This window comes from Anolis sagrei, chromosome 1 (genome assembly GCF_037176765.1).
Source record: "Anolis sagrei isolate rAnoSag1 chromosome 1, rAnoSag1.mat, whole genome shotgun sequence".
Classification (NCBI taxonomy): domain Eukaryota; kingdom Metazoa; phylum Chordata; class Lepidosauria; order Squamata; family Dactyloidae; genus Anolis; species Anolis sagrei.
Genome location: NC_090021.1, coordinates 70,653,044 through 70,666,550, shown reverse-complemented (window position 1 = coordinate 70,666,550; position 13,507 = coordinate 70,653,044). Strand labels below are relative to the sequence as shown.

General features: G+C 38.0%; 1 protein-coding gene across 1 annotated transcript in view; it reads left to right on the top strand.

The window, feature by feature from the left end:
* The window catches only part of SCAF8 (SR-related CTD associated factor 8), a 150,357-nt gene extending 137,375 nt beyond the window's left edge, over positions 1–12,982 (top strand). Inside the window, exon 21 of the mRNA XM_067465917.1 lies at positions 12,919–12,982. The gene's annotated coding sequence lies outside the window, so the exon portion shown is untranslated. The remainder of the gene's footprint in view (positions 1–12,918) is intronic.
* Positions 12,983–13,507: the final 525 nt, after the last annotated feature.

Genomic DNA, 13,507 nt, shown 5'->3' with positions numbered 1-13,507 from the left:
AATAATCTATAGCTGATGTGGTCTATCCAAGGGTGCGGGACTGGTCAGCGACAGGGAAGGAGTGGCAGGTGGCATGAAAGGAGCAGAAATAAAATAAATAAAGAGGAAGGAGGCTCGCAGACCAGATTTCTGTCCTCGCAGCCCACTGCTGGTCGGCGACCCACAGGTTAAGAACCACTGGTTTACAGTGATTCATTCCCCTGTCTCCCTCACCCTGTGGTAACATGCTGTATATGGGGCACTCTTGAAGTGCAAAATGTGGTGGAGAAAGCACTATCTGGACTTTGCTTTAGAGATCATACAACACTGATAATTCAGTGTGCTATGTGATTCTTAGGTTCAAAGTTTATAAAGCTCCCCTTTCTATCCATGCTTTCCTTTGATACGTTTTTGGTCCCTTAATGGTGAATGTGTCCCTCAGATTATGAAATGTAGTGCTGTTAGAGCCTTCATCTGAGATCTATGTTTTGCTACTAAATTTTAATAAGACACAATGTGTTGTCATACTTTAGTTAGAACTCATCTCCCCTTACCAGATTTGTTCATTATGTATGTTGCTATGTTTTGTCTGTAATTATTTAGGTGTAGATATTTAATAGAATGGTATGGTCGGTCTGGGAAGATGCAAAAGTATGGCATGAACAGCTTAGTACATTTTTCACCTTATATGGAAAGGCGTCTGTAATTTGTCAGGCAGAAGTAATATTTGCAGCTGTTACGTTCATTGCATATGGAAGAAATGCCATATTTTTTCTGGTAAAGTTTGTTGAGTTTTTTTTCTAGTTCAATATTGCTTTTGGCCAATTTAGTTCTAGTTGTTGCTCTGATCTATTACTCTTCTTTAAAAAGATACCGTTGTATTTCATTGGTATGGTAGTTGATTTTTTCCTTATCTTTCTTTGAGTGGTGAAACTAAATTTGTGATCCTGTTTACAGGGCCTCTCCATGTGCATATCCCAAATCCCATTTAACCTGCCACGTCACTCCTATGACATCTTCTCCAGGTTGTGCCCTTTCTTCCTGTTCCACTCCATTGTTGTCCATGACAGCCTATTCTAATTAGCCGAGTTAAATAAATGAAATGTTAACTTTTTGAGCAGTTCCAAAATTAAAAGAGGAAATTGTTTCCCATATGCCCTGCTGGTAAACTCCTTAGGTTCATTATGCAATTATGCCACACTTATTTAGCAGTCAGTAATATCCCTTAGGCACCGACAGGGACTAAAGCCTGCAATGGTTTTTGTTCTGAATTAATGCCTGTGAAAACTGTTCTTTGCTCTCCGTATGGAAAAAATATTATTTGAAATGAATTTTCTCCATCTTATTGCAGGACATACTCGGACTGCATTATCAATGGTTTTGCTTGTATGATGATTCCCAACCCCATGTCCTCCAGATGTTTTGGACGTCAGCTCCCAGGAGCCTTAGCTGTTATGGGCAGTGATTGGAGCTGAACTCAAAACACCCAGAGTTTGGGAAAAATGCATTAGTGCAAAATGAGCATCTACCCTCCGACATGCACACCATTTTTCTCCTACCCTTAAAGTACTCTCATAAGACAGAGGCAAAGGTGGACTCTGTTTCCACTTATTCCCTAGTAATTTCATGTATCTCTCAAACACAACATTATTGTGTTAGATGGATAATTGAGTGCAAATGTGTCAGTTTGGGCAGTTTCATCAAAGTTTCAAGACTGAAAATGGGTTTGCATATGAACTTTTTAGTGTCTTTGTTGTTTGGCATCAACTTGATTTCACGAAATGGTGACCTGAACAATGGCAGACCTCCGGGATCCCTTGCATACTCATGGCCATGATTTTCTTGATTGAATCAGCCTACTTGTAATATGATCTTCCTTTTTTTCCTTTTACTCCCTGCTTTTCTAATAGTTAATTTTTTTTGCCACTCCTCATTAACACAGCTGATACAGTTTTGAAAATCACTCCAAGACCTACAAGCTCCTTAATCTAACCTTGATCACGAGTTTAAATTATCTCAGCTTTCAAATATGTACAAAATTTAATACAACAAAGCAAGAAAACTCACCATAGCCATTATTTTATATTCTGGTATAATTTGTTGGAAACTCATCAAGCACGGATGTGTCAATTTCATTATCTATTTTGTCTTAGCTAAAATTTGTTCTATCCCCTATTGGCACAAACATGCATCTTTTGTATATTTTCCTTAATAGAAACATTTTCCACAACCTGTTTTCCTTAATATATATATAATTATAATAATATGTTATTTTTAAAAGCTGATTGCAGAATTCTGAGAAGTGTCACTCTCAAATAACATCATGTCAATTAGCATGTTATTATTTGAGTGAGTGTGAATTTGGTAAGATATAATTGAAATATTTACAAAACAAAATTCTCTCCCATCTCTAAATGTATTCAAACTCAGTGTAAGTATGTTCAATTGTAAACTAGTACTTGTTTGGCTTTCTACCCTCAAAATCTGTAGACCTAGGTGAACTTAGATTTAGTGGGATTGTGTCTTTTGCCCATCTGGCTTTGAAAATGGCGGTAATCCTGCCTGTGTAGAAAATGGAAGGACGCTGAGTATCTGTCCCTGTTGAGCTTGATATTCTGAGCTTTGTGTACGTGAAATCCTTTTGTACAATTCATTCAGATTTCTAAAGTGTTTCTATTCACTCTTGGTTTTTCAGCCATAGGCTTGAGCATTGCTATTTTAGTACCATGAAGTCTATATATAGGAAAAGTGGTAAATTAAAATGTTGTGCACAACTTTGTCTTAAAGATAACTTGCCTTTTGAAAAATCTAGCTATAGAAGTAAATGATATTGTATGGAAACCAAATTCCAAAGGGTATCATTATGGTTTGTTACTAAGCAAATGACTAATGTTTCTGCTGGCATGCAGACTGTATAATTAGAGTACCAACATATTCATATTTTAAATACTAGCTGTCTTTTTAGCATTCTGATGCATAGAATTGAATTAGGACACAAAATCAGGGCACAAAGCAGTTTTTCTTATTTCAGATTTACATTAAACATTTTCAATTCATTGTGTTAGGACTTTCACATAGATCGGTCCTCAGGTATGGACTCCTTTGCCACAGGTGATCATGAATAAAAGAGACTGTCTTTTGCCAAATAAACATACGGTAAGGCCCTCATATCAGCAGTGGACACATTCCACGACCTCCCATGGATATCTGAATCCATGGATAATAATGGATCTTATATTTTGACTATATTTAGTTCAGAAGCATAATATAGAATTGCACTGGAAGCCCTAACAAGGCCTACAAACAACTATTAACCACTTTAAAGCATGGATAAGTGAAATTGTGATATCAAATCCATAGATAAAGGAGTACTGTACTGCATGTTCTATTAGGAAAACACATCTCCAGTATTTCTCTAGTCCTGATCCTAGATCATCTTTATCTAGAGAGTTTGCAGATGGGTTTTTACAAATATGGATTAAATAGGCTCAGTCACTTAGTTTGTTTTTTCCAGTTATGTTATATGCAGGACGAAGGAAATCTTGCACAAACTCCACTACCCTGGTTTTTCAAAATCTCTGTTTATAGTTATTGTTGACATATTAGCATTCTGTTCAAGATTCAGATTTGAAAAGGATAGGAGAAACTTCCATGGTTAGCTCTCTGTTGCTTTCTCTCTCTCCCTCGCACACATATTGAAATATTCAAGTCTTTTCCACCTTACAGTTAGTTCTTGTCTCCTAATCTTCATATTTTTCTTTGTCCTCAAATACTAAAAAAAACAATATTCCTTCTTTATCTAGGAAAGATGTTTTCAAATCTTTTTTTTAAAAAGTGTGTCTCTTGGTAACTGAGCTATTTATGTAGAGGGATATACGACATGTTTGAATTAGCAGAGGTAACCTAAGTCATGGCATACTTTTAAAGAAAAAGTGATTTGCATTTGGAAGTGTGAGTGACCAGCTATTTTTGTCTATAATCCTGTTTATCTGCCTCAGTGTAGTACTTTGTTCAACACAGCTTGTTTCTAACATGTCAGTTTACCAGTCAGTCTCTTTGATAAGTTAGAACCATTTAACAAGTTTTACTTGACATTTTTTTACTTAGTGTTGAGAGCTGAGATAATAATTCCTCACGTCCCAACAACTTTCATTGCCACATTTGAAAATGAAATAAAGTTTGTTTTTGAGGATAGCTTGTCTTCATGTCTTCAGCAAAGACAATGAAAGTGATGATAGCTTATCTACTAGGTTTCTCAGAAGAATTTGTAGTTAGTAAAGAAATTTGTCTTTAATTTTGATAACAAGTCATCAGTTTAAAATTCTGTTTGAATTCTTGTGCTCTTTCTTCATGAAGCCAGATTAATGATTTTTAAAAGGAAAGTCCTGGATCTGTACCAGCTAACTAGGAAGTATAGACAGTGTGAACCAGTCTATATCAACATCATAAAGTATATAATTGTAAATAATACATTGTAAATAGACTGTGTACTGTTCCCACACTTGTCTTGAATCTAACAGTGTGTATTATTATTATTATTATTACATTTATTTATACTCTGCTTTATCTCTCCCACAGGAGACTCAAACTGGCTTAACATAAAAACATCAGCATACAATTTAAAATGTACAAATATTAAAACAGAATTAAACATAATTAGTATTAAAAATAATTCAGATCAAATCCATAACAACATATAAAACCATAGTACCCCCTGAATTGATCTTATAAACCTTCTTGTCTGAATTAAAAGGTTTTAGCTTGCCACTAGGAGGACAGCAGGGAGGAGGCCATTCTGGCTTCCCTGGGCAGGGAGTATCAGAGTCATGGGGCTGCCACTGAGAAGGCCCTCTTTGTCATTCCCACCTACTGAGCTTGAGAGAAGGGCCTCCTCTCCTGAAAATCTCAGGACCCGGGCAGGTTCATACAAGGGGATGTGGTCAGCCAAATAGCCTGGACCTGAACCATCTAGGGCTTTAAAGGTCATAACCAGTGCTTTGAATTGTGCCCAGAAACAGACTGGCAGCCAATGGAGCTACTGAACAGGGGAGTTGTGCACTCCCTGTAGTCAGCCTCATTTTGCAACCTGGCTGCAGCTCTTTGGACTGTCTGAAGTTTCTGAGCGCTCTTGAGAGAGAGCTCTACGTAGAGTGTGTTACAATATTCCAGTTGGGATGTAACTAAGGCATGTACCACTGTGGGCAGATCTGCCTTCTCAAGGAATGGGTGCAGACTTGACACACAAGTTTTAATTCTGTAAAGGCCCTCCTGGCCACTGCTGACACCTGGACTTCTAGGTTCAGTGCTGACCCCGGAAGGACCCCTGGATTCAGCACTGTAGATGAATCAAAAGGTTTTTTCTCTTTTGTATTGCTTTCTGGGGTCTATCTACCTATGCACATTGCACATATCTACCACTTTCTGGGGTCTCTGCTGTTTTACATTATTTTATAGGGCCAACTATAATTTGATATTGCCAATACAATCACAAGTATATTTTCTAGACCAATGAAATTCATAACATAATAAATTAGAGAAAACCTTACGACCCTGTTTATGGTGAAAAGGGCATATTCCTTAACTGCCGTTCCTCTTACCTTCCTCATCTTTTGCAATCAAATTGTTAAGTACAGCTTCCCATTGGATCAAACTAACAATTCATGGATGTTACACTATAAACAAGTTATCCAAAAATGGAAGACAGATTGTGTCATCATCATAGGTATCATTTGCAGCTGAATATGATTGTCTTCCAGAGGTAGAGTCTTGGTGGTGGGTTCGTAAGTGACTGTGAAGACCTATACTGGACCCATATAGCCTTTCACAATGAGGACATAGATTTCCAAATGGAAGTTGGTCATAAGGGTTAGCTTGGAACTCCTTCCTCTTGGCATGTTTCCTCTTTTTGCCTTTTGTTCATACCTCTTCACAATCCATTACACTGTTGGTAATAGCCGACCTCCAGTTAGAGCTCTTGAGGGCCTGGGTGTACTTGAGGGTTAACATGCTGGAACAGGTAAAGGTAATCTGTGGAAATATGATTCAGTGATCAAGCAAAATTAAGAATAATATTCTCATACGTACAGTTGACCCTCTGTATCCATATATTCAAATGCTCATCATTCAAAAATACAAATTTTTAAAATGCAAAAAAACAAACCTTTTTGTTGTTGTTTTATATAAGAGACACCGTTCTACTGGGCTGTTGTCTATATCAGGAACATCCATGGCTTTTGATATCCACAAGAGTTCCTGGAACCAAAGGCAAGATCCTATTATACTAAAATCCTAAGCAAAAGCAAATAATCAGCGTTTTATTTATATGTTCATTATATTAAAATCAGCACTGTTAGCCTAAACCAGGGCCCCCCAAACTACAGCCTGTGGGCTACTTCTGGCCCGCCAAGGACACTTATCCAGCCCGCGGAGGAGGAGCGCCCCCCATACAGTGCCCCTCCCTTGGCTGGCTCACGCTGCCCATCGGGCCTGACAGATAGCGTGAGCCAGCCAAGGGCAGCTGCTCCGCATGGCCTACTCGCGCGTAAAGCACCTCGCGAGGTGCTTTTACGCGCGAGTGGGCCACGCGGGGCTGCTCCTCCCTCAATTTGAGGAACATATTAATAATATTTTTCTTATTTGAGGAACATATTAATAATTTGAGGAACATATTAATAATTTTTCAATTTGAGGAACATATTAATAATATTTTTCTTAATATATTTAAAACAGTCGACCTCATTTTAGTTACAGGAATGAAGGGAAAAAAATGTTATTGCCCCTGTATGCTCATTGCTCATGTCTGTGGAAACATCACTCAAAATAAAGTTCCATTATGGAACTTGGAATCAGTGATTCAAAACAAATTCATGATTTTGGAAGAAATACCACTGTCAGATTTTTTCCTTTTTTCTAGTAGTAGTGTATATTTGTTGATAGAGCCACACTGGATACTAAAACCGTTAAAATGGATAATAAATAGTACAGGATGCTAGCTACTTTTGAAAATAGCAGTAGCAAGCAATTAACATCATGTTTGTTAGCCAGCTACAAAATTCTTGAATTTGGATGGAGTAAGGGCATCTCTTTCATCCTTTTTTTAAAAAAGCTAAAGTTCTCTGAACCTGAAAAGTATATTTGAACAAACTTAGGTACTTCACTTTGCATGCACAAGGAAAACCTCTTTTGCAAAGAGAAGTCCTCTTACCTTGCTGAACTCTTATCCTAGTTTTTTTTCCATGCCAGGACTGCCTTGAGAAACTACAAGTCGCTTCTGGTGTGAGAGAATTGGCTGTCTGCAAGGATATTGCCCAGGGGACACCCGGATGTTTTACCATCTTGTGGGAGGTATCTCTCATGTCCCATCATGGGAACCTGAAGCTAACAGATGGGAGCTCACCCCACTCCCTGGATTCGAACCGCTGACATTTCGGTCAGCAGTCCTGCCAGCATAAGGGTTAAACCCATTGCACCACTGGGGGCTCCTTCTTATCCTAGTGAATACAGTGATACAATATCCTAGTAGAGCATACGGGGGCTATACAACAAAAGTTGTATAGCAACTTTTGTCAAAAGAAAAAAGAGACAGCTGGGTTAAGACTGAAACCAACATATTTGTCATAGTTTGTTTATAACCTGTCTGTTTTTATTCTGTCATGGAGCTGGATGGGAGATACTTATCCAGTCAAGATCTGCCACATGATACACATTAAACTGCAATAAGTATTTGGATAGGTAATTGGTTTCAGCCAACTGTGTATTATGTTTCTCTTTCTTAAGTCTCCTTCTTCACTTCGTGTTCCAAATCACTATATAGGATGCTTTTGAGTAATTCCTGGCTGAATGCATATTCTAGTTTATGACTTTAATGTACCAGATTGGATAGTTCTCACTGAACAATCATGCTTTCTAAGTAGCTATTTGTTGTAAGTGAGCTTGCTCTTTGCACTGGGATGGGTTGGCACCTTGAAAAGAAAAATCAAGAAGTTCAATGAGTCTATCCATGATGCATTCATTTTCAGTGATCTCTTATCACTACTGCAGCATAAAACTGGGCTTGATAATGTTTACACTTCAAACATAGGTTTCCCTATTACAAGCTATTAAAGACAGATAGAAATGTCTTTAGGACTAGGTGAAATCTAGGCCAACACTTTGCGGCTGTCCGTTCCTAGACTAGTTTGTCTTTTCTGTGTGCTGGTTTGATTTAGTTGTTACAATGTAACATCATATTTCCCGTTACAAACTAATGGGATATGTGTGCTGCCTTGGCGAGCACTCTTCTTTAATAAAGAGCATATCTATTGGTTACACAGTAATGTGAGATCTAGCCGATCAGGATAATAACAAGATAACCAATGTTAGGTGGGTTGGACCCTTGGTCATATATTGATCTTTCCCCCTTGCAGTCCAAGGTGCTCCCTCTTCTTGTATAATTTGATAAGAAGGCAGGAGTGGAGGATGCTGTAGAAAAACAATGAAAAACATGGGCTAGCAGCACTTGTTCCATTGTCAGAAAGACATAGCTGGATGCTATTCTCATTCTGCATACTTGCAAAAAAGTCAAATTGTCTTTGTGACATGAACCATAATTTTCAGAGAACGTGACCAGCTCTTATTTTTTTAAGATTGCAGCAGCTAAAAAAGCCAATGGGATTCTGGCCTGCATAAATAGGAATATAGTGTCTAGATCCAGGGAAGTCATGCTACTCCTCTATTCTGCCTTGGTCAGGCCACATCTGGAATTACACTGTCTCCTGTTCTGGGCACTGCAATTGAAGGGAGATGTTGACAAGCTGGAAAGTGTCCAGAGAAGGGCAACTAAACTGATCGAGGCTCTGGAGAACAAGCCCTATGAGGAGCGGCATAAAGAGCTAGGCATGTTTAGTCTGCAGAAGAGAAGACTGAGAGGAAACATGATGGCCATGCATACATATGTGAGGGGAAGTCACAGGGAGGAGAGAGCAGGCTTGTTTTCTGCTGCCCTGGAGACTAGGGCGTGGAACAATGGCTCCAAACTACAGGAAAGGAGATTCCACCTGAACATTAGGAAGAACTTCCTAAGTTCAGCAATGGAACCCTCTGCCCCTGAGTGTGGTGGAGGCTCCTTCTTTGGAGGCTTTTAAACAGAGGCTGGATGGCCATCTGTTAGGGTGCTTTGAATGTGATTTTCCTGCTTCGTGGCAGGGGGTTGGACTGGATGGCCCACAAGGTCTCTTACAGCTCTATGAGTCTATGATTCTAAGCTATTTTTTCTTCTTCAAAAATATCGTCTGTGTGTTGTTGTAACTGTGCTATTATAAAATGCAAAATATGTGTCTTTCTCCTAGCAGTTCTAATAATAAATATACATCCTTATGAAAATGTTTGATGTTCTTTGATTAGATTTTTACAAATAAATCTGCCATCTTCTTCAAGATGGTGTAATGTCCTGGGTTTTTTCTTTTTTTACAGTATTGTAAGGGTTGAAATCTTGAGTATTTGATCAGATTCCACTGTGAAATGGAGAATTGTTTTGCTTTTGAGGAAGCATGTGACAGCAATGCAAACAGTTATGTTATAATAGCTGGAAACAAACAATCTCTCTCAAATCTTATTACTCATGTTTCCTTTGGGTGTGATTGGTGTACTAATTCTGTTCTGCCTTATGTTATCACAAGAGTGCCACTTTTTATTTGAAGTTGTAGGATAATATGCTTCTAAGCCTTCACACCACTCTCAACTAATATCATAACAAAAGGTGTTCTCACTGCCCTTCCAAACAGGCCCTGTATCCCAGGATCTAATCCCAGGTTTTCTTCTTTAAATTGGATTATATGAGTCCACACTACCAGATAATCTAGGATAAACAGAAAACCTGGGATCAGATCCCTGGATATAGGACCTGTCTGGATGGGCCTTAGTTGCATAGTCCATGTTTGGCCATATTTTCTAGATTAGAGCAAGAGTGTGGAGCTTCAAAAGACAGTTTAAAGACAACTTAAAGACAGCTCATCCTGCCACAATTTGAAAATGCTTCCTTGTGGGAAACAGAAGCTGTTATATGGGTGGGATGCACAATGTGTTTTATTTTAGAACCCCTGTTATTTGTCCCTATTTGCAGGAATAGTGTTTCTTCGCATTGATTTTAGCAGGTTTTATGATATCTATTATCTTGACCTGTCTTAGAGTTAGCTCCATCTGACACTGATGTGTTGTAGCAACTTGAGTAAGATTGAATTTTAATGGCAGTATGGCAGAGTGATGTTCTTCAGCTGAAGAGACATGTTGGCTTTACTTGGATAACTTTATAACAGGAATGACAGAGTACATATTTCTTTAATCTACGACTTCACTCTCATTGTAGTAATCTTCTGTATCTTCTTTCACTGACACTCAAATATTAGGTGCTGCTATTTTTGTTGTGCAGCAGCTTTTATCACCAATATTAAGTAGTAGCTTCCTATTTCTCAGTTTTCTGTAGTAAGCATTCTGACAACTCTAAAATTATTTATGTAACACTCCATTCCTTGAAAGAAAACTATTCATTCATCTTTCACTCTGAAACTACTGCACAAATAAAGGTCTCCTTCAGCAAGGCACTAAATTTTGGTAAGAGAATGTTGAAAAGCATGTTAATTTCAGTTTCATATTCAGTAATCCTAACATTGTCAGATGTTTGACCAACTGTAAGGCTTGAAACACTCCATTCAGCTATTGAAAGCTTTGTTATTTAACTTGCTTTATTTGGATAGTGAATCAAATCAGTAATGTTTTCAGTTTACTTCTTGCAAAGATAATGAAAGAAAAAGAACACAGGAAAGAGAGAGCCTCCTAGGAAGAAATAATTTACAGATACATACAATATATGTGAAGCTGAAAGAGTGTTTTGCAGGCTTGAATTTCTATAGAAGAGATGATGGTGACAATGATCAGACCATAAGAAATGTGGCTAAGCTTTGTGTGGCCAAGCACTGTCTGTGATGCAAAGATGAATATAACATTCCTCCCAGAAAATCATACTGTATGTAGGAATATACTGAGAAGACAGACAGGGTTGTCCCTTCTACAGAATGAAGTCATTCAATATCCTCTCTTGCAATCCTCATCATGTTGCTCATGCAGCGTGGAGGAAATGTGATTCTTGTTAAAAGAAATACAAGTGGACTGGCCCAGGTGACCTGACGAAACATTTCTGGTATCTCTTAATGAAAGTGGTCCCTTCTAATGTTACCTATATGTTGTATAAACTTTCTATAATGTATTTTCCCACTACTATTTAATATCAGCGGTTGGGAATGAGCTCATGGGACATGGATGCTTTTTTCAAAATCTCTCCTTGCAATTGAAATATTTTTGTTGGAGGGGGAGCCATATCATGAGTGTTTCCATTTGTTATTAAGGTTAAATTACACTTGATAGCAAACACAAGGTTTAATATTGTTCTAGACACAACTGTATTCTTAAAATATAAATAACATTCACAGGGTAACATTTTGTAAAGGTGACGATATTCATTGGAGTTGAAGCAGCTCATTGTGTGAGTAACACAGCACATCTTGGATGGACATTAGATCGCAAATCTGTTCCCACTAAAAAGAACCACCTTATAAAAAATTGTACTGTTCCCGTGACTAGAATATTTATACAAAACATCTGTGGTGGGTATCCTCTCTGATATAATCTCTTCATTAGTTTTATCTGACTTTCTTAGGAAAACGGAAGGGCCATGAAATAAGATCGTGCTGTGTAATTTAAGATAATAAAGACACAGGTAAACCATTGGTTTACCTGTGCAGGTACATCTTTCTCAGAGTACAACTCCTTTCACAAAACTCACTGGTGAATAATAATTTGTTGGCTTACGTTACTTCCACTATATCAGGGGTCCTCAAACTAAGGCCCGGGGGCCAGGTACGGCCCTCCAAGGTCCTTTACCCGGCCCTCACTCAGGGTCAACCTAAGTCTGAAATGACTTGATAGCGCACAACAACAGCAGCAGAAACAACAACAACAACAACAACAACAATCTTATCTCGTCAGTCAAAAGCAGGCCCACACTTCCCATTGAAATATGAATAAATTTATATTTGTTAAAATTGGTTTTTGCACTACAAACAAGATATGTGCAGTGTGCATAGGAATTCATTCATGTTTTTTTTTTCAATTTATAATCCGGCCCTCCAACAGTTTGAGGGACTGTGACCTGGCCCTCTGTTTAAAAAGTTTGAGGATCCCTGCACTATATCATAATAGATGTATCTTCATGACTGTTACTGTTTTAGGAGAGATACTGAATGACAGTGTCTGCAACTGCTAACCTCAAAAAAAAACAAAAAACCAAAAACAAAAAAAAAACCTCCAAAGGCACTAGATCCATCTGACCTTGAAAGCTAATCAGAGTCAACCCTGGTTAGTACTTGGATGGGGAACTGGCAGTGAATGCTAGATGCTGTAGGCCAGGCCTCTTCAACCTGCGGACCTCCAGGTGTTTGATTTTCCAGCTCCCAGAAGCCCTAGCCAACTTGTTCAATGGTCAGGAATTCTGGGACCTGAAGTCCAAAACATGTGGAAGGCCACAGGTTGAAGAGGCCTTCTGTAGGCAAAGCTCAAAGGAAGAATCTGCCAAAACTACCTCTGAGTACTTCCTGCCCAAGAAAACTATGACATTCATGGGATTGCCATAAGTCAGCAGGCCACTTGAAAACACATACAGACCCATACCACAGAAACTGGAGAAGCAAGGCATTGCTTATAGGATTTGTTGCTTTCAGGAGTGATTATACAGTACTAGCCTTTCTTAGGAAGACTCACATGTCTTATGTCAAAGCAGTGTGCTTTACTGCTGTAAACTAGTGATGTTGTGTGCTGATTTGGAATCTCATCTAAACAGCTACAGATATCAGAGAGTAATTTTCTGATTTTATTCTCAACTTATTCAAATATTTGGCTTGTTTGTTTCAGAAGCGCACCCTATCTGCTGGACAGATGAAGACAGCACAATGGCCTTACCACACTAACAAGTATCAATTTAAGTAGTTCTGGAAATAAATAAAAAACCAGTAGAACAGAACCATCAAGGTTGGTTTTTAAAAAAATGTTTTTTTTAATGTTCAAATGTTTTGCTGAAACAAAGATTTTACTCTGGTATTTTTAGTGGGATACAGTTTAACAATATTTAAACTTTGAATCAGTCAATACTTATTTCTGTGTTTTCTTCATCTCAGAGACAAGTAAATTATTTATTTTGTGCTTAAATATTTAATGGCTTTGTTGTATGAAAAACGTTTATGTATTGTATTTATATCATATCTAGGTTGTGCATGTTTTACCACATTGGTATTTTAGCATGAATAGCAGATTGGAGATATATATATATATATATATAATTTCTCCTTAATGTGACAACCTGTTTCTCTAGGTTGAATTAATAACTCCAGATTTTGCTCTTTGAAAGAAGAAAATGTCTTTTGTGCACAACTGACATTTTGTGTGGTTCTTTTTCTCCAAGCTATATATTCCATGGCAACAATAATGGAATTACATGTGCAAA